The following is a 17059-nucleotide window of genomic DNA, read 5'->3' as shown; positions in this document are numbered from 1 at the left end:
TCGTATTTCACTAATTTCTCTAGCTGCTTCTCCTCAATTCTGCTGTCCACTGGGATTGCGATGTCGACGTTCCATGCTTTCTTTTTCTCCACAATCAGGATGTCTGGTGTGTTATGCTTCAGAATTCGGTCAGTCTGAAGTCTGAAGTCCCACAGTAGTTTTACTTTTTCGGGCTTATGATCCCACCAGTTCTTTGCCACTGGTAAATGGTAGTTCCGGCACAAGTTCCAGTAGATCATCTGTGCCACAGCATCATGTCTATGCTTGTAGTCAGTCTGTGCAATCTTTTTGCAGCAGCTGAGTATGTGATCGATTGTTTCATCTGTTTCTTTACAGAGTCTGCACTTTGGATCGTCTGTTGATTTTTCAATTCTGGCTTTGACAGCATTTGTTCTAATGGCCTGTTCTTGTGCCGCCAGTATTTGTCCTTCTGTCTCCTTTTTGAGTGTTCCACTTGTAAGCCATGACCAGGTTTTTTCTTTATCCACTTTGCCTTCAAACTTCTCCAAGAATTGGCCATTATTATTATTATTATTATTATTATTATTATTATTATTATTATTATTATTATTATCATCCTCCTCCTCCTCCTCCTCCTCCTCCTCCTCCTCCTCCTCATTATTATTATTATTATAGTTCAAAATTATGACATGGTTTTGAAATTCTGATGTCTGCGACCTGTGTCCACCCAACTCCGGTGTTACATTTTTGACACTCAGCAGCAACTGGTTTGCATTTAAGATAATTTGCAATACCTTGCAGTCAAATGACTGTGTTTTAGGTTTTTGCCGGAAACCAGAATTTACCTCAGAATTCTGGAAAAAGCTGCCCTATATTGAACATGTTTTGGTTAATTATTATTATTATTTATTAAATTTATATGCCGCTCCTCTCCAAAGACTCAGGGTGACTTAATGAGTTTTGCTTTGGCTTAACAATCACTGCAAAAATGTAAAATTGAGTCTGGTCAGGTGGCAATCCACTTTATGATTGTCATGACTTACAACCAAAATTGTGGGTTCAATTACAATCGCAAGTCCATATTGGACAGTTCAAAAACATAGGCTGGTGGGTGATAGCTTTTTCACGTTGTTTCTCCTTGCCATCTGATATTTAAAGTAAGTTATAATGTAGAAGACAGTAAATGGTCATCAATTATCTGGTCCTTCATGATTTTATCTAGATTTATTTATTAGATTTATTTATTTATTTATTTATTAGATTTGTATGCCGTCCCTCTCCGAAGACTCGGGGCGGCTCGCAACAGTAATAAAAACAATATAGCAGTGGAACAAATGTAATATTAAAAAACATATAAAACCCTATCATTATTTTTTTTTTAAAAAAACCCGAACAGCACATTCATACCAAACATAAAACAAAGTATAAAAAAGCCTGGGGGAAAGGTGTCTCAACTCCCCCATGCCTGGCGGTATAAGTGAGTCTTGAGTAGTTTACGAAAGACAGGGAGGGTGGGGGCAGTTCTAATCTCCGGGGGGAGTTGGTTCCAGAGGGCCGGGGCCGCCACAGAGAAGGCACTTCCCCTGGGGCCCGCCAAATGACATTGTTTAGTCGACGGGACCTGGAGAAGGCCAACTCTGTGGGACCTTATCGGTCGCTGGGATTCGTGCGGTAGCAGGCGGTTCCGGAGGTACTCTGGTCCAATGCCATGTAGGGCTTTAAAGGTCATGACCAACACTTTGAACTCATTTAATGTTATAGTTAGGCCTCAACTTACAACAACCATTGAGCCCAAAATTTATGTTGCTAAATGGGCCATTCTTTGTCAAGTGGACCAGGTGTCCACTGATTTTTGCAGCCTTATTTGAAAAGAAACCATCACAAAAACAACATATATGATAGAAAAAATGTGCTCTTTCTAGTGAAATAAAAATGAAGATGATTGAAGGTGAGAAAACAGAGAGCTCTGTTTCATCACCTTCAATCATCTTCATTAGAAAGGGCACGTTATTTTCTATCGCTCTCTGAGAGATATGAATCGACTGAATCAATAAAGGATCCAGGCAGCCTGCCCTCAAATGGTTCTTAATATCTACCCCTTACCTATCCTTTTAATTCCTGTTCCAAATATATTTCTAGCGTCTTTCTAACCATCAACTGTTTCCTTGGGCTATTGGAACACAATCATAGCTGTTGTGTTTTTATTAGAACTTAAAAAAGCCAATACTGCCTCAGGTTATATACAATAATCTTTCTATACTTATAAAAATCTTTGTTCTCCAGAATTACAAAGCAGGAAGCAATCCTTGACAGATTGCTTCCTCCAAACCTCAGTAAACTATTTTATTTATTTGGACATTTTATAGTCTATATTTTATTATAAGATGAAAATAATAATAAAACAGCAGTGTTAAAAGCGAGCAATAATAAAAAAAAAACGTGCAGGAGCACCATAAAACAATATCAAGTAAAAAATACCAAACCAAAAGTTTTTATCCCTCCTGTCAAGAGCAGACTGAGAAGTTTAGACATCTTATTCTGCAAGGTTATTCCATAGCTTTGGTAACATCTGATAGCCAGAGGACTAAAATCTTGTGATCAACTTCTTTCCCACCCTGAAAGGACAATGGGGAAAACTAATTTTTATCCAGATGTTAAAAGTCTAGGAGGCAGCATTGATCTTTGCATAAATACAATTTGTAAAAGTGAACTATTGTAAAGCAACTTGATGTTTTTGGTATTTTTTTACTGTACTGGGAATGGAGAGAAAAAAAATCTTTGGACTTCTGTCCCGCCCTGAAAGGACAATGGGGAAAACATTCTAAAACCAAGGAAATAATTATATTGGAAGCTTTTAGAACGTTAAAGCTGAATTGTATAAACTATTGAAGGTATGGACACTCTTTTTCTTTTGTAGAATTCCCATTCCATCCTCAAGCGCTATAAGGGCCTCACGGATGAGATACTCCCAAGTTTCAAATATTAAGCTTACATTCCTGATTCTTGGTCCTTAACTGCTGACTTTCAACAGCAAAGTAGAAGTTTATTTGTTTGGCATACTAAGTGTTGTGGTTAGCTCTGGCCCAGCTCCTGCCCCAAGGAATGTGCAGGTGGATGTGGGGGAAACATCCACATGCCGCAGGCCTGTTTTGCTCCCGATGAAATCTGCTGACGAAGCCTCCTCTGACCAAGGAAGCGTGAGTGACAGGGAAGAGGGGAGTTTGGCAGACAGCCCAGGAGGAGATCAATCATCTGTATCATCCTTGGATTCTGAACAAGAATTAATGACACATCCATGCATGCGTAGACTGATGCATAGGAGACAACAACTGAAGGATTATTACAAGAGAAAATGAGGCCACCTGTGGTTGGGTGGGGCTGCTGTAATTAGTGCTACAGATAAAAGTGCAACCTGCTGTTTTAGCCTCATGGCAGTTTATCTGATTCATTGTTTCGTCAAGATTGTGGTTTTTATGGTGTTCAAGATTGTGTGTGGACTCTCTGGACTTTAGAATTGGACTCAATTTCCTAGTTATTGGGTGAGCAATTGGATTGCATTTAACCTGTGCCTTGTGTGTACCAGAAAATCCCTTTGACATTTAAAAAGGAGCTGTTTCTGTTTTTCTGTTTATAAAAACTTTTGGGTTTTCCTTTTATCGTGTGGTGTGTGTCTTCCTGGACTAATTACCCTGTAATTATAGGCGGTTGAGACACGCCAGCAGAACACTAAGAGTGAATTCCAATGACAGCAGAAAACAGCTAAGGTTTTTACATTTAATAATAATTAATAATAATAATTTGTTAGATTTGTATGCCGCCCCTCTCCAAAGACTCGGAGCGGCTCACAACAATAGTGAACAATGTAAACAAATCCAATACTTAAAAAGACATCTTAAACCCCATATCATTAAGATAACCATACAACTCAATCATACCACACATAAACCATATTAGCAAGGGGATACCTCAATTACCCCATGCCTGGCGACATAGGTGGGTTTTCAGTAACTTATGAAAGGTAAGGAGAGTGGAGGCGATTTTAATCTCCGGGGGGAGCTGATTCCAGAGGGCCGAGGCCACCACAGAGAAGGCTCTTCCCCGGGGCCCGCCAGACAACATTGTTTAGTCGACGAGACCCGGAGAAGGCCAACTCTGTGGGACTTAAACAGCCGCTGGGATTTGTGTGGCAGAAGACGGTCCCGAAGGTATTCTGGTCCGATGCCATGTAGGGCTTTATAGGTCATTACCAAAACTTTAAATTGTGACCGGAAACTAATCGGCAGTCAGTGCAGGCCGCGGATTGTTGACGAGACGTGGCGAATCTAGGAAGGCCCACAATTGCTCTTGCGGCTGCCTTTAAAGCAGGGCTCCTCAAACTTGGCATCTTTAAGACTTGTGGACTTCAACTCCCAGAATTCTCTAGCCAGCTATGCTGTGAGTTGAAATCCACAAGTCTTAAAGTTGCCAAATTTGAGGACCTCTGCTTTAAAGGCTGACACCAAGCATTTTAATAACACAAGCATTTTAATCTGAACCTGGAAAAATGGAAAGCTAACAAAATTAGCACACAAGTATTCCAAAAATTAATAGGTTTCCTCAATCAGCCGCCCTCCATATATGTTGGATTATTTATTTATTTATTTGATTAATTGACTGATTGATTGATTGGACTTATAGGCCGCCCTTCTCCAAGGACTCCGGCTGGCTCACAGCATATAAAAATACAAAAACCAGTTTGAAAGTCCAACATTTAAAACAATCTAAAGCCCCAAATTAAAATCCTACAGCCCTACTCATTCACACCACAATCATACTAACAGCCGAGGCTTCATGTTCTTTAGGATTAGACCTCTTATTTCTGTCATTTATCCTAATTTGGATCCAAATATGTACCATATTATAAAGATGGGCTATAAATAGTGATGGGCTACCAAAATTTTTACTACCACACTGTGGGCATGGCTTATGCATTTTGTTTCAACTTCTTTCAGTGCAAATTGGGTGCTCTGGGGTGGAGCTCCAAATTTTGCTACCGGAACTGAGTTCCTGGCCGTTCCCGTAGGAGCCCATTGTCACGCTGAGATTGCCAGCCAACAGAGACTTTCCTTAGTTAAAGTGTTGATGTGTTTCTTTATTTGCTCTGATCACACCCCCTCTTACATCACTCCCACAATCCTTATCTTTCTCTGTTTCCTATATATATATCCGCTTACTTATGTGAGCAAGCACATTCCAATCTAACCTTCTTGTGTGCTTGCAGCCATGTTTTCGTTAGAAGCTGCTTGATAAAGCGCAGCTGGCACAATGAACTTATTTCTGTTTATAAAATAAAGTTTGTTTTCACTATGGTTCCTGCCTGCTGAAGTCCTGCTTTAAAATCCATCCCCAACACCCATCACTGGCAATAAATCAAACTAACTTAACTAGGGATCTTGGCAGTCCACACTAGGCTAAGCAGACCTCACAAACTTGAAGACAGCCCAACCGTTGTCTTGCCAAAAAACATTTGAAGGTGGAGACCAGAAGTCCATCTTGTCCACTCTGAACACAGAGCACATAGGGGCTCCCCATCGGCTAGCAATGGCAATAGCATTTAGACTTATATACTGCTTCATAGTGCTTTCCAGCCAGTGAAGGCCTGCAAAAATTTTTACTACCACACTGTGGCCGTGGCTTATTGTGTGGGAGTGGCTTGATGGTCATGTGACCGGGTGGGACTGGCTTACCGACCAAGATAAATTTTCAAATAGGTTGCTTGGACTCTTTCAGTTGATTGTCACATTATTTGAATATCCACAAAAAGGACAAATGGTAGACAGCATTATTTGTTGAGGAGCACAGTAACATTTTAAGGTTTTCTACTGAACCCACAAGGTCCAGTATGATAACAGATTAGACAAGTATCTCAATTTTCTTTAATTGCTATAAAAGTTCAGTTCTAGATAATGATTAAAATGATTCAAGCGTTTATGGGTAAAAACATACTATTTAATTATTTCCTATTTTAAAAGTTATTAAGAATCATACTAAGCTACTAGAGCAGGAAGGACAATTAAAAAAAACCTATTAAGTATTCAATAAATACTTATTTATATACAATTTATAACCCGCCCTAAGCCTTCGGAGAGAGGTGGCATATAAATTTAATTAATGATGATGGTGATGATGATGATGATGATGATGATAATAATAATAATAATAATAATAATAATAATAATAATAATAATAATAATAATGCATAAACTTACTACCCTCACTGCATCTCTCTCCCCACAGGGGGGGGGGGGGAGAAGCAGCCCCTTACTGTTTCCAGCCCTTTCTATTGCCCCCAACAATCTGGGTCCTCATTTTACCGACCTTGGAAGGACGGAAGTCTGGGTCAACATCAAAAAGGCGCTAACGTCTGGGGGGCAGATGGGGGGGGGCTGACGCGGGAATAGAAGAGGAGGGTCTCCTCCCTTGACCCCTTCAAACCAAACCAACCTCGGGAACCGTAGTAAGACGCGTAGTAGCCTCACTATTAAGGACAAGCTCTCGTCTTTGCGCGCTGCGTTTCCTTGCGTCCTGTTGCTGCTCCCACGGTGCGCCCGCGCTCGCTGCCTCTCTCCAGAACAGAGTGCCAGACCCGAGGGGAGGACGCGGGAGAGAGAGAGAGAAACCCAACGCCGACCGCTTTTCCACCTTCCCAGCCCAAAGTTCGCCCTTGGGGCTCCCGGCACCCCGCCCTCTCCGACTGGCTGGCTGGCTCTTCTCCATAGGCGCGCAGGCAGCTCCCCTTGCTTTGCCTTGCGCCCCGTCTCCCCCGAGCATCACCCACTGGATTCTGGTCCCCCACGTCTCCCACTCAACCCCACCCGCTCGGAAGAGTGGCGAGAGTTGGCTCGGGCTCTTGGATGCGCCGATCTCCCAACCTGGCCAGGCGCGCCGCTTAACATGAGTCCCCCCTTTCCACCAGCTCCGTCTCCGCGCTCGCGGCTCGCGGCTATGGATCTACCACCACCACCGCCGCTGTCTGCTTCCCGCCAGCCTCTTCTCCGCTCCCCGGCGCGCAGCTGATCCTCGTCGTTTTCTTTTTTGGAGAAGGGGGGGGGGGAGGAGGAGAAGAAGAAGAAGAAGAGAGAGGCACCTTTGCGGTGTGTGTATGTGTGTGCGCCCGTGCGCGTGAATGGGTGGCCCCTTTTCACCCGGATCGGGCGCTTGCCAAGCCGCCTTCTTTGCAAAACTTCTCTGACCTGGACTTCTTCCCCTCCCCTCCCTTCCCCTCCCCTCCCGGGAGACTTCTCGTCCATGCAAAGGTAGGTGGAAATTAAGAACGCACACCTTAGTTAAGCCCTGCGGGGCTTCTTTTGAGGATTTTTGGGGGACCCTGGTTCCACTTCACCGTTCCCCTCCAACACCTGTTCCTTCTGGAGGGGAGAGGAAGCTAATATGCTAGGAATACCTGAACGTTTTTTCCCCCAAAAGAAAAGTTGTTCTCATTTGCCTGAGCTTGCCTCCATCCTTCCCTCTTTTTTTAATTACCCCCCAAGTAAAATTAATTGATGTCGGAATGGGAGTGGAACGGGCGATAGATCTCAAGGTAGCTACATAAATGGTGTGGGAAGGGGGGGGGTGTTAGTAGATAACCGCTTCATGTGTGTTGATGTGATGGAAGATGGTATCGCAACTATGACCGCGATTTCTGACACGGGTATTTTTTTTTATTGTTTTGGGAGGGTTACGAAATCCCTTCCCTAGCAGAGCGATTCCCTTCCCTTTAACTTTTGGCTCCTTGTTAAAAACGCTTGGTTTAAAACGAGGACCCTTTGCTGCTCTTTTTTTATAAGCTGGATTCGATCGGTTTGGGTTTTTTTCGGTTAGATCATGCCGTTGTTATTTTCTAGTCGGTGCAATAGTTCAAAGTACCCCCGAGATCATAAATGATGGGGTGCGTGATGTGACAAAACGATTAATTGATATTATCTGCAGCATTTTAAAAAAGGTTTCTCCAAAGACCATATAAAAGTTAAGTGCCGGGAGGTGAGGAGGAGCAGAGATTGTGTATTTATGGTGGCAAACGGTTAGCTTTTATCTCTCCCTCCAACCTAACTCCCTTCCGGCTGTATATTATTTTGTAACAATCAAGCAAATTCAATTTTGTTTTGTTTGTCGTGGCTGCGAGCAGAGAGAGATGAGAAGTCGCCAGAGCTTTAGGAAAAATGATGGTTTCAATTAAAAAAAGAGTCATAAGTGGGAAATAAAAATAACAACAAGAAACCCCCAGTTTGTCTTGTTTTTTCTCCAAGGCAGGAGATGATTGATGAGAGAGAGGGGGGGGGGGGGGTCATTCGGCTTCTGTTCTCCTCCTATCGTTTGTTGTGAGAGCTACCTGTTCGCCTTGTGTTAGAATAAGCTCTCCAGAATTTTGGGCAGTAATTATTTGCTTTCTCATAAGCACTGTGTGGAGGGTAGGTGGGTTGGAGTTACTCTCCTAAATCTTTCTCCCCCACCTCATTTCATCTCCTTGTTGAGATTTTGCTATGATTCTGCCAGAGATATACTGGTATTGCAACTTTTAAAGTTGCAAACAACAAGGGTAGGAGAAACCTTCTGTCTACCCCCATTTCTGGTTGTTTAGGACTACCACATCTATCATCCTAAGGTAGCAAATTTGCCTTTCATCAGTCCAAAAGTATAGGAGCTTTTCCCATGGACATCTTGCCAAGACAAGGAACAGTTTAGAGCAGACTCTTGTGTCATTATGAGTAGGCAATTCTTTATTTCCTTGACAATACAATAGAGTAGGGTAGGGTAGAGTAGAGTAGAGTAGAATACAATACAATACAATACAATACAATACAATAGAAGAATTGAATTGAAATGAATTGAATTCTTTATTGGCCAAATTTGACTGGACATACAAGGAATTTTGTCTTTGGTGCATATGCTCTCAGAGTACATGAAGAAAAAATAAAATACATTCATCAAGAATCATAAGATACAACACTTAGTGATAGTCAGAGGTTACTAAATAAGCAATCAAATCATACTAGGAAACAAAACAATATAGACCATAGAGATACAAGCAACAAGGTTACAGTCCTAAGTGGGAGGTGATGGGTAATAGGAAGGATGAGAAGAATAACAGTAATAAAGTCCTAGTAAATAATTTGACGGTGTTGTGGGAATGAGTTGTTTAGCAGAGTGATAGCATTTGGGAAAAAGTTGTCCTTGGGTCTAGTTGTTCTGGTGTGCAGTGAAGCAAGCAAAAAAGAAGCCTAGGTCAGTCTGGCACAAGCCCATCTGAAGGTCATCTTTGGCAAGGAAGGTGCAGGGGCGACTCGTGTTGGTGACACATCCTTGTGCACCTGCTTAGCCTGAGGGGGGAAAATGTCACATTATCCCACTTTAGAGAGGGTGCAGTAATTACCCAGCCACTGCTGACACTGTGTGTGTGTGTATATTGCTAGTGTTGGAAAGGTGACATTTCTGTGCTTCTATCAAGCATTTGCCTAAGCACTTGAAAGCCTGAGACACAGAAGAAACAGACACCTGTCACGTCCAATTGGGTCACAAAACCTTCCTTGGCAAGAGTGGGAGGCCCCACCGATGACTTCTCCTAAAGGCTCAGTAGGGCTGAAAGGACTGGCAGGATCTTCCTGCCTTGAGCGTTTCCAGTCTCTTTATTTCAATTTTCCCTCTCCTGTGCAGGCATATCATGGATTTATGGCTGTAGCACTGGGGGAGCTTTGTGCTGGTTGGGTTCCCGACAGGTTGGGATCTAATTCAGTTCCTATTTTTTGATTCAAAGTAGCTGAGACAGGAAAAGAAAGAGATCAAGCCCGAGGGATGCTGATGACATTTGCGTTCCCATCCTTCTTGTGGAAAGGGTTCATTGGATTTCCTCCAAGGAGTTTAGCTGGAATCAAAGGGCTAGCCATGTTCTGACCAGGATGCTAGGCCTGGAGGTTGAGCGGCTCAAGGTACCACTTTAGCTTCATAGCGGATTGGGGACCAGAATAGGACTTTCTCAGTATAATCCAGCACCATTCCACACTGCTCTATTGCAGTTGCGTTACAGTCTAGGTTGTTTGTCCCTTAAAATATTACTCACTGTTGAATTATTTCGTTTTTGAAGAGTTTATTTTTCATGCCTTGTTGCTGTGACTTCAGCAAGGTAACTATGGTTTACAGCTAAAATAGGGGTCCCCCACCTACATAAATACATTACAAATCCCTCTTTTTCAACTGCCTAAATGCCAGGTAAATGACTTAGGGCTAGCAACTGCATGTGTAGCTATAGGCAAAAAGCTGTGAACAGGAAAATACTATTGATACAGCACCAGAGGGACAAAATGTAGAAATACACACATTCCCTTAAATGAGGGGTTTTTCAAGGGCTAAGCAGTACATGTTAGCTTCTTCCAATTTGTGCCTGCCTGCTGGGTTGGGACCACAGCTTCTAGGATTCTCAGCTATCATTAGCCCTACCAAGGATATGCTTTTAAAACTTGCAGTCTTTTTGTTATTTGCTTTTGACAATAACATTTAGTGCTGAACTGTATTTGGGGGAAATTTCCATCTAAGTCCAGCTCCAAAGTTCTGGTGTGATATGGGCATCAATAAGAATGAGATATGAGACCGTGTTGGTGGTTTACCAAACTGCAAGATATTTATTTAAAGGGTGTGTAAAGGGGAGTTGGCAAAAAAGACGGGTGAGAGAAGTCTGTAAAGCTGCATGTGTGTTCATTCTGAGCCAAATCCTGCTGCTTATCAGCTCTTGCACATCTTACCTGGTCAATGTACCTAAATACCTGGCCTTCACTTCCACTCGTTCTGACATTTCTGATCCACACTATGGCTTCCAGATGTAGTGCCCTCTTTGCATTTTAATGCTGGCTGCTGCTGCGTGTCTCAGTGAATTCAGACTGGACAACTCTACCCAGTTCAGTTCAGTACTCTTGTGCTCCAGCTCATACCCTTGTTCAGTGTCCTGTGTGAAAAGAAATAAAACTGGTCCAGCTGTAAGCATTGCAGAAATCAGGAATCATATGGAAGATGAACTTTTCAGCAGGGGGAAAACAGAGCTCGGGATCCCGATCGCTAGGCAGAACAATGCAAATAAATCATTTATTTGCTTTTATCTGAAATGCAGAAACGTGGGTGGTTTTTCCGTTTATTACTTGTTCAAGGAAAAAAGCAAAAAGATTAAAGCTCTCTCCAGTGGCCCCCTAGTTATGGGGAAAGAGCAGAATTCATTAACCAGTTTCTGATTTGTCATAAAGTGAATCTTAAGAGTGTTCCAATAGTCTGAAACCTACTGTCAAATATTTTGCCTAGAGCTACATATAAGCCAGGGTGCTGTTCTACAAATCTTCCAGTTGAATGTTAAGATAAAGGCTGAGGGGGGTCTTCTTGCTTTCAGGCAGAGAGAAACAAAATCATATGTACTTTCTTAACTCTTTCTGTTCATGATGACATATTGCTTAAATCTCACTAGCATTCACCCTGCATTGAAAAGCATGAAGTCTGCAGTGAGCTGAAATCTCAGTTTGTGATTTTCTAAGTGTTTCATTGCTGACTGCATCATACATGTGGCCTTCTGATTATTTCCTGGTTTATAAACGGGTGCAAATAGATTTGCTTTTCTTTGTTTTACTTAACTCCATGGAATAATTCCATTAGTTCTTTTTAGGTTTTGTAGACAGTAACCTCTGTAAAATACTGGATATTTCTTAGGCCTGATTGCACATATGTATTTATAAGTTAAGGAAAGCCATAGTAAACACAGCAATCTCAATTGTATTTTAAAAGGTTCAATGTTCTTCAGCGTCAGAAGAGCCTATTTGATGTGGTGTGCCCTTCGACTGTTGGAATTCCACTTTGTTGCAAGGTCAGAGAGAAATGGCATGGCCGTCAGTTCTGCCTAGGGATGGGCTAAATGCAAGCTGCAGGGAACAAGGCAGTGGCATACTTGTTAGCAACTGAAAATATGAGGGTGTAGAGACAGAACCTGGTCATTTCGCTCAGTAAAAAAACCTCCCAGAGGGAAAGAAGATAATAGGTCTTTATATCAGAGGAACATCAAAGTGGTCCCCTAGAATCAGCTGATTTCTCAGGCTTTGCAAATCATAGGCTGCTATGGAAACTGCCTAGCTGGTTTGAACTGCTGTACTCATCGTCTAGAATGCCTAATGCAGAAAGGAGGCTGGTGCCTGACCAGAGTACACTTTTTCCCCTTGGAAGTGCCTAATAGAGAACAGTTTTCCTCCAAACTAGGCAGTACATTTGCACCTGAAATAAGATACCCTCCAGGTCTTTCAGGATTCCAGGAGTTTGTCAACTGGTGCTGTCGTCTGAGAATATCAGAAGAGAGATCTATCTGATGTTATCCAGCTGTAATCGTACAGGGTGCGTTCCAAAAGTAATGCAATTATTTTTTTAAAAAGTAATTTAAAGTAATTTATTGAACAGATGAAACACTTAAAATTCTTCAATGTACTGTCCTTGGGCCTCTACACATTTTTTCCAGCAACTCTGCCATGACCGGTATGCACCCTGGAAGGCGTCTTCAGGGACCTCTTGCAAGGTCTTCATCACGGCTGATTGGATCTCTTCTATGGACAAAAAATGGGTTACTTTCAGGGCTAGGAACAAAAAGAAGTCTGTTGGGGCAACATCAGGACTATGGCGGTGGGCAGCGTTGGCACTGGTGTTTGGCCAGGAACTCATAGATTCGTAGCATGTTGTGGAATGGCACGTTTTTCATCCATAGAAGAGATCCAATCAGCTGTGATGAAGATCTTGTGAGAGATCCCCAAAGATGCCTTCCACGGCGTGTACCGGTCATGGCAGAGTTGCTATAAAAAATGTGTAGAGGCCCAAGGACAGTACTTTGAAAAATGTTAAGTGTTTGTGCAAATCTGTTCAATGAATTACTTAAAAAATAATAATTGCATTACTTTTGGAACAAACCCTGTATACGTTTTGACAGTGATTGGAATTATATCTACCTGATAGAGTGTTGACTACCAGGTTCAAAAGGCTTGTTGAGCAGTTTCAATCCAAAGACAGTGAATGGTGAAGAAGAGGTCATCAGTATAAATTCCTAGGATTTAAAATATGTATACGGTAATTTGTTTTTGAAAAGAAATGTTAATGAATGGATTGTTACCTTATTTAGTATGATTTATGGTTGCACACACGCTGAAAACTATCAAACACTCCAACAAAGTGGAGAAATAGTTTCTTCAAAACTGGGAGAAAATACTTGAAAACAGTGTTTATAAATAAAAAGAACAGGTTTTACTTTAGGGTATAATCTTTCTAGCACATGATTGACACAACTATTCTTAATACCGAAAAACAGTGATCAGAGAGTACACAGGGGGGTGGGAAGAATTGAACATTTACTAAATAAGAATGTGGAAGAAATGGTGAGTAGTTGGGGAGCTCTTTAAAAGGCAAGAGAACCATGTGTCAAAATTGTGTGATAAGGATTATATGAGTTATGGAATATTCCAAGAAAAAAATTGGAGGCCAGATCAAGAAACAGAGACAGACTGGCATATTTATTATTTTTTGTTATTATTTATTGGATTTGTATGCTGCCCCTCTCCGTAGACTACCTTGTTATTGAACAAAGAACATCTAAAGGATCTGTTGGTCATAAATGCAAAATGGGTGTAAGTTATCTCCCTGTTCAACAAGGTCTTTATTTGGTTGAGAACTAGAATAGAATTGGACTTGGGCTGGATAGATCCAAATTCAAATTCTCCTCACCCTTGGAGAGTGACGTTGGGCCCATCTCTCAATGTCGTCTGGCGGGACCTAGGGGAAGAGCCTTCTGTGTGGTGGCCTCGGCCCTCTGGAATCAGCTCCCTCCAGAGATTCGTACTGCTCCCACCCTCCTCGCCTTGTGCAACAGTCTCAAGACTCACTTATGTCGCCAGGCATGGGGCAATTAGATCAAGCCCCCCTGGCTGTTAAATGTGATGTGTGGTTGTGACTGAGTTGGTTGACTGTTTTTAATATACAGTGGTCCCCCGATTATAGCAAGGGTTCCATTCCAAGACCCCTCGCAATGATCGGTTTTTCGCGAAGTAGCGGTGCGGAAGTAAAAACACCATCTGCGCATGCGCAGATGGTGTTTTTACTTCCGCCGCAGCAGCGAGGAGCCGAAGATTGGGGTTTCCCCGCCGCCCACGCAAACTCCTCGCTGCTGCCGCGCCCGCCGCTTGTCCGCCCGCCGCTTGTCCGCCGCCTGCCTGCCCGCGCGCCCGCCCTTCGCCCGCCCACGTTGTTCGCTCGCGCCGCTTCCCAACTGAGTCCTGAAGCGAACTTCCGCGTTTGGCTTCAGGACTCAGCTGGGAAGCGGCGCTGGGGTTTCCCTGCCGCCCACGCAAACTCCTCGCTGATGCCCGCCGCTCGCCCTCCCGCCAGCAAGAGGGGGAAGACCCAGGGAAGCCGCCCAGCAGCTGATCTGCCCGGCGCCATCTACGCATGCGTGGCCATAGAAAACAGGGCGCGCATGCGCAGATGGTGTTTTTACTTCCGGGTTGAAAAATCGCCATATAGCCGTTTGCAATGATCGGGATCGCGATACCCGGGGATCACTGTAGTGGGATTTTTAGCTTGTTTTTTAATTATTTAGATTTGCATACGCATTGTTTTATATTGTATCTTGTGAACCACCCCGAGTCGTCGGAGAAGGGCGGCATACAAATCTAGTTAATAATAATAATAATAATAATAATAATAATAATAATAATAATAATGATGTTATAAAGGTTCACTAGAGCAGTAAACAAATATATCTAGCAAGATAATGCAACAAGAATTATTTGACAATGAAGAATAGGCTGGAAAACAAGTGAATCATTGGAAAACACTTGGAACTCTGTTCATCACCTCTGAATTCCACATGAAAATAATATTGAAAGAACACTGGGTGCTTACTGTCAAGAGCATTTTTAGTCCAGGTTTGTACAACATGGTAAATGTTAATATGATTTCTTTAGTTTTGGCTTAGGATTTTCAGTGAGTCCAAACAAGTAGTGGGTTCTAATAGTAATTGCTACTGGTTCATGCGTGCAATTGCGCACACATGCAACACTTCTGTGCATATGCAGTCAACAAAAATATGGATTGAATCTACCATAACTTCACTCTAGGAAGCAAAGATGAACTGTAGAAAGATCCAGGAGGGTTGGTTAAATTAAATTTGATGGAAAGCTTGGCTTAGAATTTAAAAATGGAAATTCCCTTCTACATTGTTGTCAGGAATGCTAGACAAAGTTTTCAGAAATTCAGTTTGAAAGAATTCATCTCTTTATTTTCCACACATATACTTCAGCGGTATAAGCAGTATTATGCACAAAGCAATAAAAGAGTAAGAAGTGGTAAGCAAAATAAATGACAGGCAGAAGATAAAAGAAAATCAATTTTAACATAAAAGCAAGACTGATTTGCAAGGATAGAAATGTATGAAAAGTTGGTATCAATTAAATTTAAAGAACACAATTCACAATATCTCTATCTTTCCATCCTTGCAAAACATCCCTAATTCTATCACATCCGTACCCCTTCATTCACAACTTTTAAAACTTTTCATTTCTCTGTACTGAGAATCTCTTCCATTCTTCCAGTCACAGATTTATCTATCTTCTCTTTTCTTTCCACTTGTTTTCTTTTAACTGGGCATTACAGATACAGCTGGGAGACAGACAGAAATAGCATAAATGCTATTTGTGGCACAAATTTGTGATACAAATAGCACAAATGCTATTTGTATAAAGGGTCAAGTGAATTACCCTGGGACAGAGATGTTCAGAATTAGGTAGTCTTTCTATGAAAGCTCTGGATCGGTCAATTCAAAAGCATGTTCTGGAGGGTTCTCCAACCTTAGCAACTTTAAGACTTGTCAACATCAACTCCCAAGCTTTACTGGCTGAGGAATTACCCCCGGAGACGGAGTAACGACGCTGAGACATGTTGTGGATTAAATACGGGTCATTTATTGAATTAATATAAATTTAAATAAATTTAAATACGTCAATTTAAATATTTAAATTCAGAACGAACTAAGGACCTGCAGAGGCCAAAACTAACGGGGCGGAAATTCCTACCAGAAAATTCCTTGGCAACATTGGGCAAAAACTCCTGTCATGTGGGAGGAGTTCACCCTCCAATCCCCGTGGGAAATTGGATCCGGTGATTCCCATGGACATCCTCTCTCCAATCCCCGACGTTGCTCCAATCTCTAGTTTCTGGAGAGAGGCGGTCCATCACCCTTTGAAGGATGCCCAAAGGAGCATGCGCAGTTGCTTCTAAATGCCCATTTCCCCCCCTAACCTGCCAAACCCCAATGACCAGAGGGAGGCCTATACTGATATCCAAGTGCGCCGCACCCCCTAACCAATCCAGTCCGAGCCGTCAGTGTGGAATAGGCGAAAAAAACGGCCGCCTCTAAAGGGGAGGCCGCAAAAAATTCCTATTCGGCCCCGAGGCGACCTCCTCAGGACACACTGCTGATAGCGGAGGGTGTTCGCATTCAGGAAAGCCGAGGGCAAGGGGGAGGTCCTGCCTGAATCGCCCTTAAATAGGGCGGCTCAGGACCTCCCCCGACCAGCAGGCAGCGCGCTACCTTGGCGCGCTGCCAAAAGCCGAACTTCTGGGTTCCAAAGGAACCCGGAAGTCCAGAGCTAGAAAGAGCTGCCGGCAGCATCTCCCCAGTCCCGGAGGTAATTTCGGCCGGCGGTTTTTAAGCCATCGGCCGTGCATTTCTGGGAGTTGAAGTCCAAAGTTGCCAAGGTTGGAGAACTCTGCTATAAAAGACATGCCGGAGTTGCAGAGGGGGCACTTTAATTTCACTTGTAGTGTGCACAATTATGAATCTATACTTTTCTGGGACACTTCTAAAGCCTTTTTCTAATCAGCAAGAAATTAAGCACAAAGTAGAGTATCTGTGTCTGGGAAGCTTCTCCTGATTGAATCTCTTTCTCAGTAATAGACTAATCATGTAAGCTGTTTCAGATCAAAGTGCTCTCTCCTGGAACTTCCTGGAACTCAGGAACATAATTTTCTCCACCTTAGTCTGTAGAATGTGAATACTGGCAAA

The 17059-nt window shown here is 42.6% G+C and overlaps 1 protein-coding gene across 1 annotated transcript in view; it reads left to right on the top strand.

The window, feature by feature from the left end:
* Positions 1 to 7228: 7228 nt before the first annotated feature.
* Positions 7229 to 17059, top strand: part of CACNA1I (calcium voltage-gated channel subunit alpha1 I) — a 495583-nt gene continuing 485752 nt past the window's right edge. Inside the window, exon 1 of the mRNA XM_070754808.1 lies at positions 7229 to 7256. The gene's annotated coding sequence lies outside the window, so the exon portion shown is untranslated. The remainder of the gene's footprint in view (positions 7257 to 17059) is intronic.

Source organism: Erythrolamprus reginae, chromosome 6 (assembly GCF_031021105.1).
Source record: "Erythrolamprus reginae isolate rEryReg1 chromosome 6, rEryReg1.hap1, whole genome shotgun sequence".
Lineage (NCBI taxonomy): Eukaryota > Metazoa > Chordata > Lepidosauria > Squamata > Dipsadidae > Erythrolamprus > Erythrolamprus reginae.
Note: the sequence above shows the minus strand (reverse complement) of the source record. Positions and strands in the feature narration are given on the sequence as shown.